Source organism: Mus pahari, chromosome 9 (assembly GCF_900095145.1).
Source record: "Mus pahari chromosome 9, PAHARI_EIJ_v1.1, whole genome shotgun sequence".
Taxonomy (NCBI): Eukaryota; Metazoa; Chordata; class Mammalia; order Rodentia; family Muridae; genus Mus; species Mus pahari.
In genome coordinates, this window is record NC_034598.1 from 38,547,343 (window position 1) to 38,563,641 (window position 16,299).

The window sequence follows — 16,299 nt, forward strand, 5'->3', positions numbered from 1 at the left end:
TTATGCTGTTCCTGTTTTTACACTGAGGTACAAGGACTAATGCCTCAATGATCATCACGTAAATGATATTAATCACAGCAAATTCTGTACTTCCTAACATGTGTACATATATAATGGTTGCTATATTATAATGATGTAGTAATAAAAGGTACAGCTGTAGATATGTCTTGATGGTAGAATATCTGGCAACTAAATCCTGGGTTCCATCACCAGCGCTAACCTACACACAAACAAACAAACTTAACAAGGTACAATAGATATGGTGAAAATGCTATTAATTAACCACAGGGACCAAAGATGATAGATGCATTCCAGGTTTCCAGTAACCAAGGTCATGTCGTCCCTATGGGAGCCAAAGAGTCCTGCACAATACTATAACACGCACAACAAAATCGTGTTGGAACTTTGAAAAACTATTGTAACTCATTAGGCACCTGTGCTGCTAGAGCCCTGCCCTCATTATGCCAAACTGAGACCAAAAAAAAAAAAAAAAAAAAAGCACAGATGATGGATTTGAAAGTATACTAGAGACATAAATGTTAGGAGTTATTCCCACACTCATTGTGATTTTATTCACACTCAATATGTGTGTATAATGCATTTAAGTTGGAATCATCAGAGAAGAGGATAATAGAGTACACACTCCACACACAAAGAAATACTATTAATCCTTCAAAGAGGAAAAGGAAAATCCTAAAATCACAACATGCACACTACATGATAATGTACAATGAGATTAAGCAGGCAAAGACAAATGCTGCATGAGTGTCTATTAACAGAAGAAGGCTGATTACCATAGGAGGAAAGGGTAAAAGCAAGGGGGCAGGAAATGTTTTAAGTCAGATACAGTCAGCATAGTGACTACAGTTAATGATCTTTTACACATCTCAGAATGGGTGAAATTTTTAAATGTCTCAGCACAAAACAATTGCACAGTGACAGCCATTTTAATTATCTTGATTCAATAGTTCCACATTATCCAGGTTTGCCAATCCATCACTTCATTAACATGTTGTCAATGAAACAAGAAAAAAAAATTACAATGAACCATGAGAGGTTAGCTATGAACTAAAAGCAGAGGAATTGTCTCCCAACTTTAACATGAAAAGGAAATACTTGAATCAAATAGCATGCTGCGCCAGACTAGGAGAAGGTAGTAAGTGTTACGGTGGTAATGAAGGTTGGCATGAGAAAAGCAGAGAAATCTCAGATGTGGTGGCTGTCATATACAATCCCATCCCTTGAGAAGCTGAAGCAGGAGAATTGGCATAAGTGTAAGGCCATTCTTGGCTACAGAATGAACTCTTTCTCAATAAATATTTAAAAAGAAGGAGAAAAAATCTCAAATAAACAAATAATCATTTGCCTCCATAAGAATTAGAACAATTAGAATAAACTCCAAAATGAGTAGAGTATAAATAGGAGACAGGAAAATTATCCAACAGACTAATGAGACAGAGAAGTCGTTCTTTGAAAATGAGTTATTCTTAATAGACAGATCTCTTAACTAGTATAGAAATGAAGGAAGAAAAATCTCCAGCAGGGGCTGGGCATCTCAGTGGTGGTAAACTAGCCGCTCAAAGCAAAGGTCAGGTAAGAAGAACTCACTTGGCTCCAAACATTTAAAGTTGGCTGACACCAACTTCTCCAATTGTTCAGGAAATGGGAGAGGAAAGAATTCTCCCTGTTAGATTCTGGCACCAGCATGCCCCTGATACCCAAACCAAGGACACAACCAAAAGAGAAAACTACTGCCTAATGAATCAGATGAGCAGGGTTCATAGATCTATTCAAAAAGAACCAGAAACCCAAATCCAAAAGCACACTTAAAAACATTCGGAGCAACTGCTCTGTTCAGCCCACAGAGTCGGCTCACTGTTCACATATCAGTAAACATGACAAAGCAGGGCAAAAGAGTTCATTTGAAAACAGATGGTCTCTCTACAGAGGGAGACAAGTTGTATGATAGAAGCCCAGCTCCTTTTCGTAATAAAGACACTGGACGGCCATGCTGGGCATGAAAGGAACAAATGCGAAGTATAAAAGCTGCATTTGCGAAGCCAACATTGATGACAATGAGAAGCTGGCAAGACAAGAAAGAAAACAGGAATGTGGGTTTCCCCTGCTTACTCACAACGCTGGAAATTTTACCCAGGATTCCCAAAAGTGAGAAAGAAATGATGTTCAGTTAGAAAAGAGGAAGCCAAACTAGACACTTTCCGCATGGCATGACCTTGTATGTGGAAAACCCCAAGAATTCCACCAAGATCTTAATAAACTCAGAAGACAACACTGATTAAAGGCAGCAGAAGTACAGTCGCACAATACCTGTGAGTTATCTGAAATCAAACCCAGTAAGAAATCCAATGACTACGAACAAAATTATTGATACAAATAAATATAACCTAAGACCACAACAATGAACACTATAAGAGATAGCAGAGTGCTTTGATTAGCACCCACAAGGAAATGATAGCCCTGTTGGTTGATTGGGTAATTTTATTGTATTAAAATTTTACATAACTATAAGCACTCCCAAAATATCAATAGCATTCATCACAGAAATAGGAAAAGATATGAAAGTCAATATATAACCATAAAATAATTTTTTAAAATATCATAAATGCCCTAAGCAATCTTGAGCAAAACTAAATCAGGTAGCATTATATGGCCTACATTTGGAGTATACTACAAAGGTGTAGTTATCAAAATTTCTCTGTATTGGGAAAACCAAACTCAGACAAACAGAACTGTGAAGAGCCACAAAAACAAAAAACAAAAAACAAAAAACAAAAAAACAAAGACAAAAACAAACAAACAAACAAAAAAAACCTTTGTATCCACAACCAAGAGATTATTAAACCATGCACTAACTGCATGGCAAGAGATGACTGTCTTTCCAATAAATGTCTAAAAGGAAGTTGGATCTACCTTAAGATACTCAGAAAATTAAAGCAAGCAGACAAATGTTATGACATCTTCCTCATTGATATCTGCACAGAAAGAAAAAAAAAAGTCCTAAGTATGAAGACATGACCTCCAGAAAGAAAGTATATGAAACTGTACAAGGGGCTAATATCTAGACTATGCAACCAACACAAACAGGAAAGCTCCACAAATAATCTGCTTCACATCTGGGCAATCCACCTCAGCAGAAATTTTCAAAGAGATACATGCAAAAGGCAACAGACATATCAATCCACCAGTATTACTTGTCATTGGTAAATATTCACAGTCACACACCCCAGTAATAATGACTTTAGTAACAATGACTGAAATACGAGCTCTGGCAAGACAAAACTCTTGCATACTATTGGTGGAAATTCTCAAAGAATAGAGCTATCATGTGATTTAGCAATCCTACCACTGGGTAGAAAATAGAACATAGATAGAATTAGCTTATCAAAGAGGCATCTCCATTAACAAGTTTATTGCAGTACCAGTCAAAATAGCAAATAAGGAAACAATCAAGTATCCATCAACTGACCGATGGGTGAAGAAAATGTATATGCAATACATATGTGTGTGTATGTATACACACACATTAAAATCTCTTGTGTAGAAATCTCTTGTATGCAGCATTGAGAAATGCAGTGGAGATTATTTTGTCAAGGGAAACATGCTGAACTCAGGAAGACAGCTAATGTATAGGGTCCTGTGGACTCAAGCCTAGAGTAGAATGGTGAACCTTAAACACTGCTGGAGAAGGGCAGAGGGAGAAATGAGGAAAGGTCTCCTCTATATAGATATGTAATAAACAATGAGTAAATCTAAATCATTTATTTATATTCCAAATCATTTGCCATCTATATTTGACTTTAAAAGATACTAACAGAGAAGGCAGGAGAGATGGACCAGCAGTTAAGAGCAGGTACTGCCATTGCCAAGGACCATGTTGCTTGGTTCACAGCTGCCTGTTAACTACAGATCCATAGGAACTGATGTCCTCTTCTATCCTCCAAATGTTTGAGTGACAAGACTTCCTGGAGAGACCTGACACACATGTCAGTTCAACCCATAGAGGGAGCCCATGACAGACCAATGTATGGGTATCATCAAACCAATTTGGAGAACCTGAATTTAATTGGAATCTCTATTGGTTTGAATAGACTTGAGCCCCATAGATTCATGTGTTTGACTGCTTGACTCACAAGGAGTGGCACTAATAGGAGCATCTTGCTGGAATAGGTGTGGCCTTGTTGGAAGAAATATGTCAACTGTGGGTGGGAATGGGCTTTGAGTTTTCTCCACACAGCCTGAGGATGCCAATCTTTTCCTAGTAGCCTTCATATCAAGAGGTAGAACTCTCAACTCCTCTTGCACCATGCTTGCTGGATGCTGCCATGCTCCCACGTCGATGAAGCTCTGAACCTGCAAGCCAGCCCTAATTAAATGTCCTTTATGAATTGCCTTGGTCACGGTATCTGATCATAGTAGTAAAACCCTCACTAAGACAGGGTCACTTAAGGGAATATGGGTGAGGGGTTATTTATAGGAACAGAAAGCAATGCAAAGACATTGTGTCGCCAAAGCCCACCCCAGCACAGGTGACAACAGCTCAGACTACTGGAAACCTAGAGCACACTGTGCAGCCAACTGGGTCACTTAACATGTTCTTGTCATTTCCAAGTGACTAGGTCTCAGCCTCTTCCAGGCAGGTGGCCTGGTCTTAGCATCTTCCTTGCAGTATGGTTGGTCTAAGAGTGACTGACTCTGCAGACTTATTATTATTATTATTATCATTATCATTATCATTATCATTATCATCATCATCATCATCTTGGGGGAGGAAAGGACCTAGTGAATCTGGTCATTTGCAGGGACTTTCTGAATCTATTTTGAGTTGCTTACCTTCTGGCTTCTGAAGTTTCCTTGGAGGATAGTATGTTTCGATTTTGGAGGCAACTTCTACAAAACACAAGGACACTCTCTTGAAAACATCTCCACTCAGACACAGGTATCAACACATAATTAAAAATAAATGAATCTTTTAAGAAGAGATCTAACATGTAGATAAAATAAAACAATGGATCAGCATTTCCTAGAAAGCTTTAACCCAAAGATTTAAAATTATAACGCTGAGGTAGCCATTATTAAGTGAAAACCTGTAGTCCTTTAAAATATATTAGCATATCTTATTCTCTCCGATGCTCTGGGTTAGAGCCGGTGTACATATTTGATTGCATCTAATTCCATTAATATAGGACCATAAAAGTGGTTTATACCTCTTCCTTATGTTGCTGAGAGTATGATTGACAGCTGCTAATAAAGCTGCGAGAGAAGCAAGCATAGAGGACTCCCAGACACATTCTGTGACAGTGTAGTATCTGCAAGTGTATGCAGAGCAGCCAACCCACAGTTCAGAAGCACAGGTTCCTGACGGCATCCCACATCGAGTGAGGTCACAAATGTGGATGCCGGCACTTCTCTTCATACAGAGGAGGGGGGGACGGTGAGAGGAGAACATTCTGAATCCACAAAGAACACTTGGAGGGAGTGTGCTATTCAAAGTCATCAGGACAAAGTTCACTGCCTGCAGGAGGAATATGTATGATCTGCAGATTGTCAGTGCTTGAGTGTTTACAGGATGGAGATGCCTAAGTGTTGTGATACCTCCCCGCCCTCCCCACATGTGCTGTTCTGACAGTGGAGTGTTTATAAGGACACCGAGGATTGCCATTAGGGTAGCCAATGGAGCTGCTGTCAGGCTGACAGTGTGGAATCAGCGTTCTGCTATCAAAAATTATATGCATTGGTCAGAAAAAAAGAAAAGACGTGGCAAGACTAGGTGGTCCAACCTCAACCACAGACTTCAGAGAAAAATAAAATCATTCTTTTTTAATCTTTTTATTGGATATTTTATTTATTTACATTTCAAATATCGTCCCCTTTTCTGGTCTTCCCCCAACCCATAAACCCTCTATCCCCTCCCCCTCCCCCTGCTTCTATGAGGGTGTTCCCCCACCCCACTCCTGCCACCTTGCCCTCGAATTCTCCTACACTGGAGTATCTTGAGACTTCACAGGACCAAGGTCCTCTCCTCTCATTGATGCCCGACAAGGCCATCCTCTGCTACCTACGTGGCTGGAGCCATGGGTCCCTCCATGTGTACTCCCTGGGACCTCCTGGTTTAGTCCCTGGGAGCTCTGGTTGGTTGATATGATTGTTCTTTCTATGGGGATTGCAAACCCCTTCAGCTCCTTCAGTCATTTTTATCTAACTCTTCCACTGGAGACCCCACTGGGGACCCTGATTCAAAGAAAGAAATCACCACATGATCATGTCATTAGCTGTTTAAAAGCATTTGACAAAATTCAGCATCCCTTCATGTTAAAAGTCTTGGAAGGATCAGGAATTCAAGGCCTATACCTAAACATAGTAAANGCAATATACAGCAAACCAGTAGCCAACATGAAACTAAGTGGAGAGAAACTTGAAGCAATCCCATTAAAACCAGGGACTAGTCAAGGTTTTTTCCTATCCATTCTGTCTATCACTTGTCCCAGTCTATTCAATGTAGTACTTGAAGTTCTAGCTAGAGCAATTAGAGAACAAANGGAGGTCAAAGGGATACAAGTTGGAAAGGAAGAAGTCAAATATCACTATTTGCTGAACATTCAAAGCTGTAAAAATTTTCACAGTCTAGAAACTTAGTGCTTTAGCCACTTAAGACCATGTAATTGCACAAATAAAGTCTCATTTCATCTCTGGGATCTTTCTATTCTGCTTGGCTATAATGGAATTTTATTAAGGTCTTTGTAAATGCCCTGGTAAGTCGCCCATAGGAGCAGCTTTTCAGGCCTCTTTCAAATTCAAGGTCAGGTGCACTGATCTCTTCCAGTGCTGATTTCAGAGGTCCTCTCAGCCTCAGATCCTCAGTTTATGATGAACAGTGACCATTGTGCAACTCTCAGGTGCCCTCATTGAAGATACACAACAAGGACTGGGTCAGCAGTGTGTCAATTCTCCCAGAAGGTGACTTGCCAGAAAAAGATCAACACTCTTGCAAGGGATCAGCATAGTGTTCAAGCATCAACAGCCATCAATTTCATTTTGTTTTGGTTTGTTTGAATTTATCTATGTGAAGAGTATTCAGGGTTCTTGTTTCTTGCTTAAAAAGATACACATGAATTCTGATAGTGAGAAATGTGTGAGGAAATGTGGCCTTGTCAGGCTGTTCAGTAAGCAAGGGGGAGGATGAAGGACCTTGCTAAAATTTCATATTAATGCTTTTGACCTTTCTAGATGGAGCATATTTCTCAGACAGGGAAATTCATTCGTAGAATAAAGTTTGAAATACTTTTTTTATGTCTCTTGCTGCAACTGTCACAACTCAGGGCTAATGACCTGCAATAAAAAGACTCATGAATGGTAATATTTATGATATTTCATTCCAATGAGTCTCAGAATGCTTTGCGTCCTCTGGGGGGTGGATATTATTCAGCCAATCACTGAGCCAATCTGAGGAATCCCTGAGTATGAGGCTGTGCTGTTCTCATGTACACAAACCTTAGCTCCTAAACATGTTCTTTGCCAGTTTTCCCTTCAGTTCTGTACCCTGAATAGACTGTGGTTTTATAGAACGAAGATAGACAAACTTATCCCTAAGGGCAAAATGATAAATGTTTAAGGTGTTGAACTCTACCTGTACTTTTTGATGAATGTTCTTCACATTTTGTTGCTTTGTTTTATAACCATTTAAATGCATATGTATTCAAGTTTGTCCTCAAGTGCAGAACAAACCATGTTGAGGGATAAGTTTGGACTATTGCTTATAGTTTGCCAAACTTTGACATATAAAATTAGGAAATATACAATCAAACAAGTAAATTACAAATTTCAATGTTTATTTTTTATTTTTAATAAAAAATGTGTTGGAATTAGTAACTATGGAATTCAGAAAAATATTGAGTCGAGATATATATCTCCATCTATGTACATATATATATACAAAGATTATACACACATACATATTATATTATATATAAACATATTCTCTGATATATATATATATATATATATATCAATTGCATATTAATGTAAATTATTCACTAAAGGGTCAGCCATACCCTTTAGTGCATAATTTACATTAATAATTTAATAATTTACATGTACAACTTACATATATATGTATATGTATATCTATAATATACATGTATATGTCTATAATCTCTTATATATAATGTATATATACACATGTGTCTGTATGTGTGTATAAATAATATGTATGTATATATATGTATGCATGTGTAAATAATATATATGTATATCTATCTATCTATCTATAGATATATTTTTTTTAAGGATATTCTTGTAATATAAGGTTCTTCCCTTAAAGGCTGAAAATACAACTTCTTCAAAAGGATCATGGCATGTCTGCAAATTACTCCTGAATGATTTGTTAAGGGCAGTACTTAGAACATATGTGAAGGAGGAAATTTTTGTTCAGCTAATATGTAGTTGAAAGATAAGAGTTCATCCTCAGTTCTTGCAACTTGGTTCTAACTTTGCATCTATGTCTCAGAAAGATCACACTCATGAACCATATCAATGATCAGTCTGGCATGGTCAGGTGATGAGTGCAGTAGTGACATGAATATTAGTAGCAACCAACCCATTCTTCATTGGACTTAAGACCCACTCAGCAGTACAGGAACTATCCCTGGTTCTGAAAGCCTAGCTAGTTACATGGCTAGCGAAGTCATGAGTGTTAGAGAAGAACCTGTAACCAGTACTTTACTAAACTATCATAGCCCCTGACTACATTCTAAATATTTGTCCTTACAACCACAGTGTTATCCTCGCCCCACATCACAGAAACCAGTCAACAGATAGAGACCATTATAGAAAACAGCAACCAATCAAAATGGAGAGCAGTACAGCCTGTTCTGCTAATGATTTTTTAATAAGTGTGTTTGCAATATTTCTCTTAACCCAGCTAGCTCCCAAATAATTGAGACTGGACTGTTATATTTATTTTACAAGCTTTAACGTCACAACAACTGAGAAGTACTACTCTACTTTAATCCTCTAAACTAATCTAACTATCTCCCAGCTAACATCCTAGCAATGCTGATCTGACTTTCTGGGCTCTAGGTGTTTTCTCCTGGACTCTCTTCTCCCTTTGATTAATCCCACTTCCTTTCTTTCCTTGCCCACTCTCCTGGCTAGGAGGAAATCCAGCCCTATTATTTCCCCTGCTCACTCATTGGCTGAACAACTAGCTATATTGACCAATCAGAGAAGATTTGAGGAGCAATGTTTACCCAATAATGAGACAGGAGATTCTTAGAATAGGGATTGCAACCAGTTATGGGAGCACAGAAATCAGCATTTGAATAATACAAGGATAATCTTTACAAGGGGCACAATAGCATTACACCTATACCAGGAAGTTTTCTCTGAGACTATGTCTTTTACTAATATCAGAATTAGCAACATTGTTACTTAGCTATCTCCATACTTCATTGCCCCAAATGCATTCAGCTTTAAAAACTTATCCTGGGGTATCTCGGGATACAAGGAATGAGCTTTAGTACACCATGGTTTATAGGAGCAGAGCCATTCAGTCACTCAGGCTGACATCCTTCATCCTTTTCTATATAGATTTTAATTTGGGTTACAAGACAGAAAGGTGTCAAATATTCTTATTTTTATTTCTTATAGGAGTTTATTTTTGGTTAGAAGGTCAGCAATCCTTTTCCATGAGAAGTTTCCCCTATAAAGCCAGTACATGGCAAGCTAATTCCACTAGTCTAATGCCCTCACACCTTCTACTCATCCTAGAGCACAGGCACCTCTCCATTCATCAAGAGTCAAATCTGGACAAGAGGAAGTCATAGCTAGACCATGAGGATACTAGAAATCTCCTGATGGAATTAACCTGTAACCTCAGGCTTTTTACCTGTCTTCTTTGTTCGAAGAAATAACGACTCTGAGATCTCTTATGTATGAATAAATGATTAGACCAATAGTTTTGGCTTGTTCCCCAGATAGCTCATAATTTAATTATCCCATTTATTCTAGTCTAAGTTCTCCCCCATGGTAAGTTACCAACCCTTAGTTTTATGCAATTCTCTTCTCCAGAGTTCTGAACAAATCTCTCTCTCTCTCTCTCTCTCTCTCTCTCTCTCTCTCTCTCTCTCTCTCNTCTCTCTCTCTCTCTCTCTCTCTCTCTCTCTCTCTCTCTCTCTCTTTCTCTCTCTCTCTCTCCTCTCTCTCCTGATGTCCTCCCTTCTAATCCTACCTCAGCTCACTGGCCAATCAGTTTTTTATTGACAGGTGAATGCTTTTGCACAGTGCATAAGAGATTATCTCTACAGTAACCTTCAGGAGCAAAAGCTCTAGAAATGGCTTACTTCTCATGCACATCTAAGACTTCAATAAACAAACAAACAAACAAACAAAAAAAAAACAGTATATTTCTGCCACTCGGGATGACTGACCTCTGGTACACATTATACACCAGGCTGTTTTAGACCTCCCTACTGACCGTACTGGGCTATGGCCACCATGTCAACCTCAGCCCTCTCTCAAGCTATCCTGTCTCCAGTTACACCTTTCTCCGTAGTGCACAAACCACTGGTTCCAACTCACCATCCCATTATTTGTTCATTATAACAGCGTGGAGCCTTGAGTGACTTCTGATAGCCCACAAAGCTTTATAAATCATTTGTTCATTTGGATCTAAGCCATTCTGACTGTTGTAAGTTGAAGTTGCATATTTGCTCTAAAGTATAGTTATTGGATTACTAAGGATGTTGAACAGTTAAAAAAACAAAAATATACAACAAAAACAAAAATCAAAAACATGTTTCTCAGTGACTTGTTTTTTCAACTTTTAAGAACTTTCTCTTCATCTCTTCCGCGTTATTATTACTACCACATTTTCAATTGGGTATTGTGACTTTAATCATATATATTGTATGATATAAAATAAATTATATACAATTTAATTATATTATATATTTCATATTACATGATATACATTACATACTACATGTTATATATTATATACTGTATATTATATATGATATATGATATAAAGTAAGTTATATACAATTGAAATATATTTTATATATCATATATCACATATCATATATATATATATATATATATACTTTTAAGAATTTAATATTTCTTCATATATTATCTATTGTTTACATATGTTAAGGAGTTAATCACAGACTATTTTATAATATATTCTGGACAATTCCTTTTTCTTTCCTGGTATTATTTCTAGTAGTCAGGTCCCAAGGGAATGCATACCATTCATTCCCTTTTGGAAGCCAACCTTCAATCCTTTCATTTGATAAAGTTGTGGTGTGGCCATTTAATTTGCAAATGTTTTTGAACACTATTTTCTTATAATCCAAGTATCTTCACGTACATTGTATGCTTTTATGGTACTTCAATATGATACCCAGCTCTTATTTACCTGTGACATTGTGCAGCCCCAGCTCTTCCACCTCAGAAAGATGTGGCTATGATTCAGCTTTTTGTCTAGTTTGATGTATACAATGAATATATCATATTTTGAGTTCCACTGACATGGTGCTATTTTGATTACCTGTGCACATAATGAGCTTCATAATCTTATGTTTAAGTATGTTCCTAACTAGTCTGAGCTGCCTGAAGAGTCTTATTGTTTCATACACACACACACACACACACACACACATACACTACATGTTGCAGATATCACTAAAGTTTAATAAATGTTGAATACTAAAACCAATTGAGGCACATGAATTTTCATTTCTGTGTTCCTAAAAATGCATTTTGGGAAAATGGATGAATTTTGAAGTATCTGAATGCTTATTTATTTTAAACTTTCATCAGTTATCATCCTCCAACTCCATGGAAAATGTTTCTGTTGTTTCAATATCTCCACTATTGGTTTGCTGTACCCTAATGTACACTATAGCATGGGATCACATGGTAGCTCCAGGGTCATCTAATTGTGAAAGTTTAGTGCTAAAATATCAAATCAAAATAAAAAAAAAATCTCTGCTCAGCCAGAATAAGCATCCAATATACGACACAAATTTCTACTTTTCATGAATGTACAGTTAAAATTCACTTTGTCTCTAACCTAGTACAAATTTGGAGGCAGGTATGATTTTGGATAACAACTACTGAGTGGAAGGCTAATGACTCAAAGAACCACTACCACATGACTCAGATAGACTTCCTGGGAAGTAGCTGGATGGAGAATGGGCTGAATGACCAGAAGGCAAAGTGACAACTGAGAGCAGATGTGGCCAGTGGTATTAATGCAGACTGGTGGTATTAATGCTGACCACAAACTGCCTGTGAAATTGCAGAGCAAAGCCAGCATCATCAGGGACACTGGGGAGTGTTTGAGGTTTGATTAAATAAAACAAAAGTCAAGTAAGATAATTAATCCATCATTTCTTAAAAGACTTGACACAGAACAGTTTAGATCCCAGAGCTCAGAAGTAAACAACAGTGGCATAGAGAGGTTTTGTGAGGATCTCACAGCTTGCTTGAGGCCAAGCCTGGAAACAATTCCATAAGTGCTGTCTTTCTCATTTGAAATGAAGGTATTGTGTGTGAAATCTCTCCAGTTTTCAGGCACCAACTTCCTGAATAACAACAACAACAACAACAACAACAACAACAAAAAGTCCTCAGCATGCATATTAATAGACAACAGAAACAAGAAAACTTTTGAAATTTTAATTTAGCTGACATAAATTAGGTTCATTCCTTTTTATTTTTAATTTGCAAAATGTAGCAGTAAAATAATTTGTGTTGTGTAGGTCACTCAATAATTGTGCATAGTATTTTATTACTGAAATGCATATTGCTCCAATTTTTTTAGCCTTTTCTTGAGTAAACCCCAATATGCCTTAGGGTTCCTATTAAATATTCCTCTTTCAGGAAGACCTCCTCCATTCTCCTAATGAGTTTTAAAGATTCTTTTTAGGAAAGGTTATTGAAGAACAAGGACAATAAAGTTGTGTAGGAGAGGCAATTGCACAAGACAGCAATATACACTTCTCATTGCTTTAAATTAAACTTAATGATGGTATTATTATTGGGGTCTGTTTTGTTTTATATCAGGTAAATGGATCTGCACATCAGACATTTGTATACTGCAATCCATTGCAAACAGTGTGTTAACCATCTGCTCTTGAGAAAATTCTTTGACAAGCCTGGCATCAGTATTTTAACCCATAACATGAGGAAACAGTGCTGAAATCTTGCTTGCTTAATGTGATAAGCTCAAATCACATTTCACTTTTTAACACTGAACTGAATTTCAGTTTGATGGTTACTATGCATCAAAAGTCAAAGTGTAGTGAACCTTATACTGTGCTATAGCCTTTTAGTATTTGACTCAGTTCTGAGTAATTATAATCTATTCCTCAGATGCTAGGAGAGGGTTTTAGATTGGGAAAATGGTTCTGGGGGTAGTATTAGGAAAAGGGGAGAGCTGGTAATGGTAAATGCAATAATCTATCAGCAAAGTGATGATGTAATTAATTCTAAGACATACTAAGGCACAGAACAACTGAAATCCATGTCAACAATGCAGTAATACTGAAAAAATACATCTGTCTCTGTCTCTGTCTCTGTCTGTCTCTCTCTGTCTCTGTCTCTGTCTCTGTCTCTGTCTCTCTCTCTCTCTCTCTCTCTCTCTTTCTCAGTGTGTGTGTGTGTGTGTGTGTNGTGTGTGTGTGTGTGTGTGTGTGTGTGTGTGTACTTGGTGGCTGCTTATGTTCACAGAGTGTATATTTGTGTAGACCAAACTGTACACTGAGGTGAAATTTAGGTGTCATTAATTTTTTGAGACAGAGTTGGGACCCAGAAGTCTTTTATTAGAGGAGGGTTGTTGGCTATTTAGTCCCAGGAATCTAAATGCTTCTAATTCCCAATACTGGAATTATCAGGAAATTCTACAATTTAGTTTTTTACATGGATTATGGAAATTATATTGAGGAGATTTTGCTTATGTGTTCTCTTGTTTATTGATACAAATCTTACAACCTAGCCGGACAGTGGTGGCACACACCTTTAATCCCAGCACTTGGGAGGCAGAGGCAGGTGGATTTCTGAGTTCGAGGTCAGCCTGGTCTACAGAGTGAGTTCCAGGACAGCCAGGGCTATACATAGAAAACTTGTCTCGAAAAACCGAAAAAAAGACAAACAAAACAAAACAAAACAAAACAAACAAACAAAAGCTTCCAACCTCGAAACAGTTGACCTGTAATTTACTACATTGACTAGTCTAGCCTTGAACTTGTAGAGACTCTCCTGCCTTTGACTACCAAATACAGGGATTAGAAAAGCAGAGAAACCACATTTAGTTTGGATGACAACCTTTAAAGACCAAAGGCTTGGTCTTTTTGACTTTAGCGTAGCCTAATAGATGACCATATGGTGAATGGAATATTTGGTTTCAGGATCAACAGCCATGAAAGTATAAAATTATGTAGATTATGCAACATTTGCCTATCCCCACTCCCCCAAGTCAGCACTGGTGAGTGATGAAAAATGGATTAGTGGCAAACATGTTCAGAACTGTTTGCAGATTTAAACATGAAGTCTTGAACTCTAATCAATAACTTTTTCACACATGCTTCTCGAGAGGGTCAGATTCGTGGGCTGCCATGACTATAATGGATAACAACATCTACGATGCAGTAGACAACATCTCTTCTGTATGCACCTTGAAAAAATATATCAGGTCTGATTGCTGGGTCATATCCACATCTCCTCTGCTTTTAGTTAATGTCATTTTGTGTTTAGTGTTTTGTTTTTTGTTTTTTTGTTTTTTGTTTTTTGTTTTCTGAGGAGGAAGCCAGGTGAGGCAGCAACCTGTCACCTAGAGCAATTAGCGCATTGGCAGGGAAAGGAATTGGCTTAATAATTGGCTACAGGTAGAACAAAAGTCATGCCAAGTTCAGCTCATTAGCAGTGACAATGTACCCTCGAATAGCTTTTCTTTCCATGTAACCCTTATTGAGAGCAAGAGAGCGAGGGAACAAGGGAGGGAGGGAGAGAGGGGGAGAGTGACAGAGACAGAGAGAGACAGAGAGAGCAGAATACCGGGAAATAAATAAGTTGTTCATTTTCTGAAGAGTAAGTTGAGCTTGGTATTAAGGTCAGTGTCAAAATGTTGGAGATTATTGTTGTTGTCTTTGTTACCTCCCTGCGTCACTGACTGCCCTGTCCTCAAACATCTCCAAAACACATAAAGCAATCAGGAGTTATGAATATCTCCATGTGATGAAATAAGCACCTTTAGGCCTAGGAACCTAGCTCTGTGGGTAAAGTACTTGCCATGCAAACGTGAAGACCTGAGTTTGCATCCCTGATATCACATTGAATAGCTATGCGTGGCAGCCCACCCTGTAATCACAATGCTGTGTGGCTGAGACCTGCCCTGAGGCACTTGCTTCCCACCTAGTTAGCCTAGCTTAACTGATGAGCTCAAGCTCTGACAAGAAACCCTGTCTCACAAGAAGGGGAACAGCAACAGAAGAGATCCAATGGTAACCTATAGCCTGCACATACATGCATGTATATACCGTATACACATACACTGCACATAGAAACAACCAAACATGCACACATATCACATACAAATACACACACACACACACACACACACACACCACCACCACCACCACCACCACCAACAACAACAACAACAATTTCATTTAACCTATTATTCACTGACCAGAAAGGACTATAATTCAACAATGACCATATCTCACAGATAATTTACCTGGTTGACATTAAAAACGTTTTAAAGTAGATTTATTATTTTAGTTATGAGTATAATATGTGCTAACAGGGGCAGGAAAATCCTTAATTTATTGACTTGATCATTTGTCACAGTGAAGTGAAGGCCCTACCAAAGGTTCCTAACAATATCAGCATTCAAGTCTCAGAAAAGGAGTTACTTATTTTTAAAGGCTAAATTTAATATACAGTAAAATTAAATAGTATGAACATAATGAATACACACATACACACACATGTATGTATGTATGTATGTATGTATGTATGTATGTATGTATGTAGGTATATGGAGTGGAAGTAATTATGAGCACATACTACATTTCCAGAAAACTAGGGTATAATTTCCATCACCCATAGGATGGTTCACAACTGTCTACAACCCGAACTACAGGGGATCTAATGGCCACTATGGCAGTGTTGTGTATTGAGCAATATACAAAGACGAAACACTCATGCACAAAAGTAAAGAAATCTTAAAAAATATAAAGAAGTTGGGAATGGTGGCACAAACCTAGGAAGTAG

At 37.8% G+C, this 16,299-nt stretch overlaps 1 protein-coding gene across 1 annotated transcript in view; it reads left to right on the plus strand.

Annotated features, from left to right (window-relative positions):
• Positions 1-16,299, plus strand: part of Pcdh15 (protocadherin related 15) — a 1,443,732-nt gene that overhangs the window by 601,260 nt on the left and 826,173 nt on the right. The window lies entirely within an intron of this gene.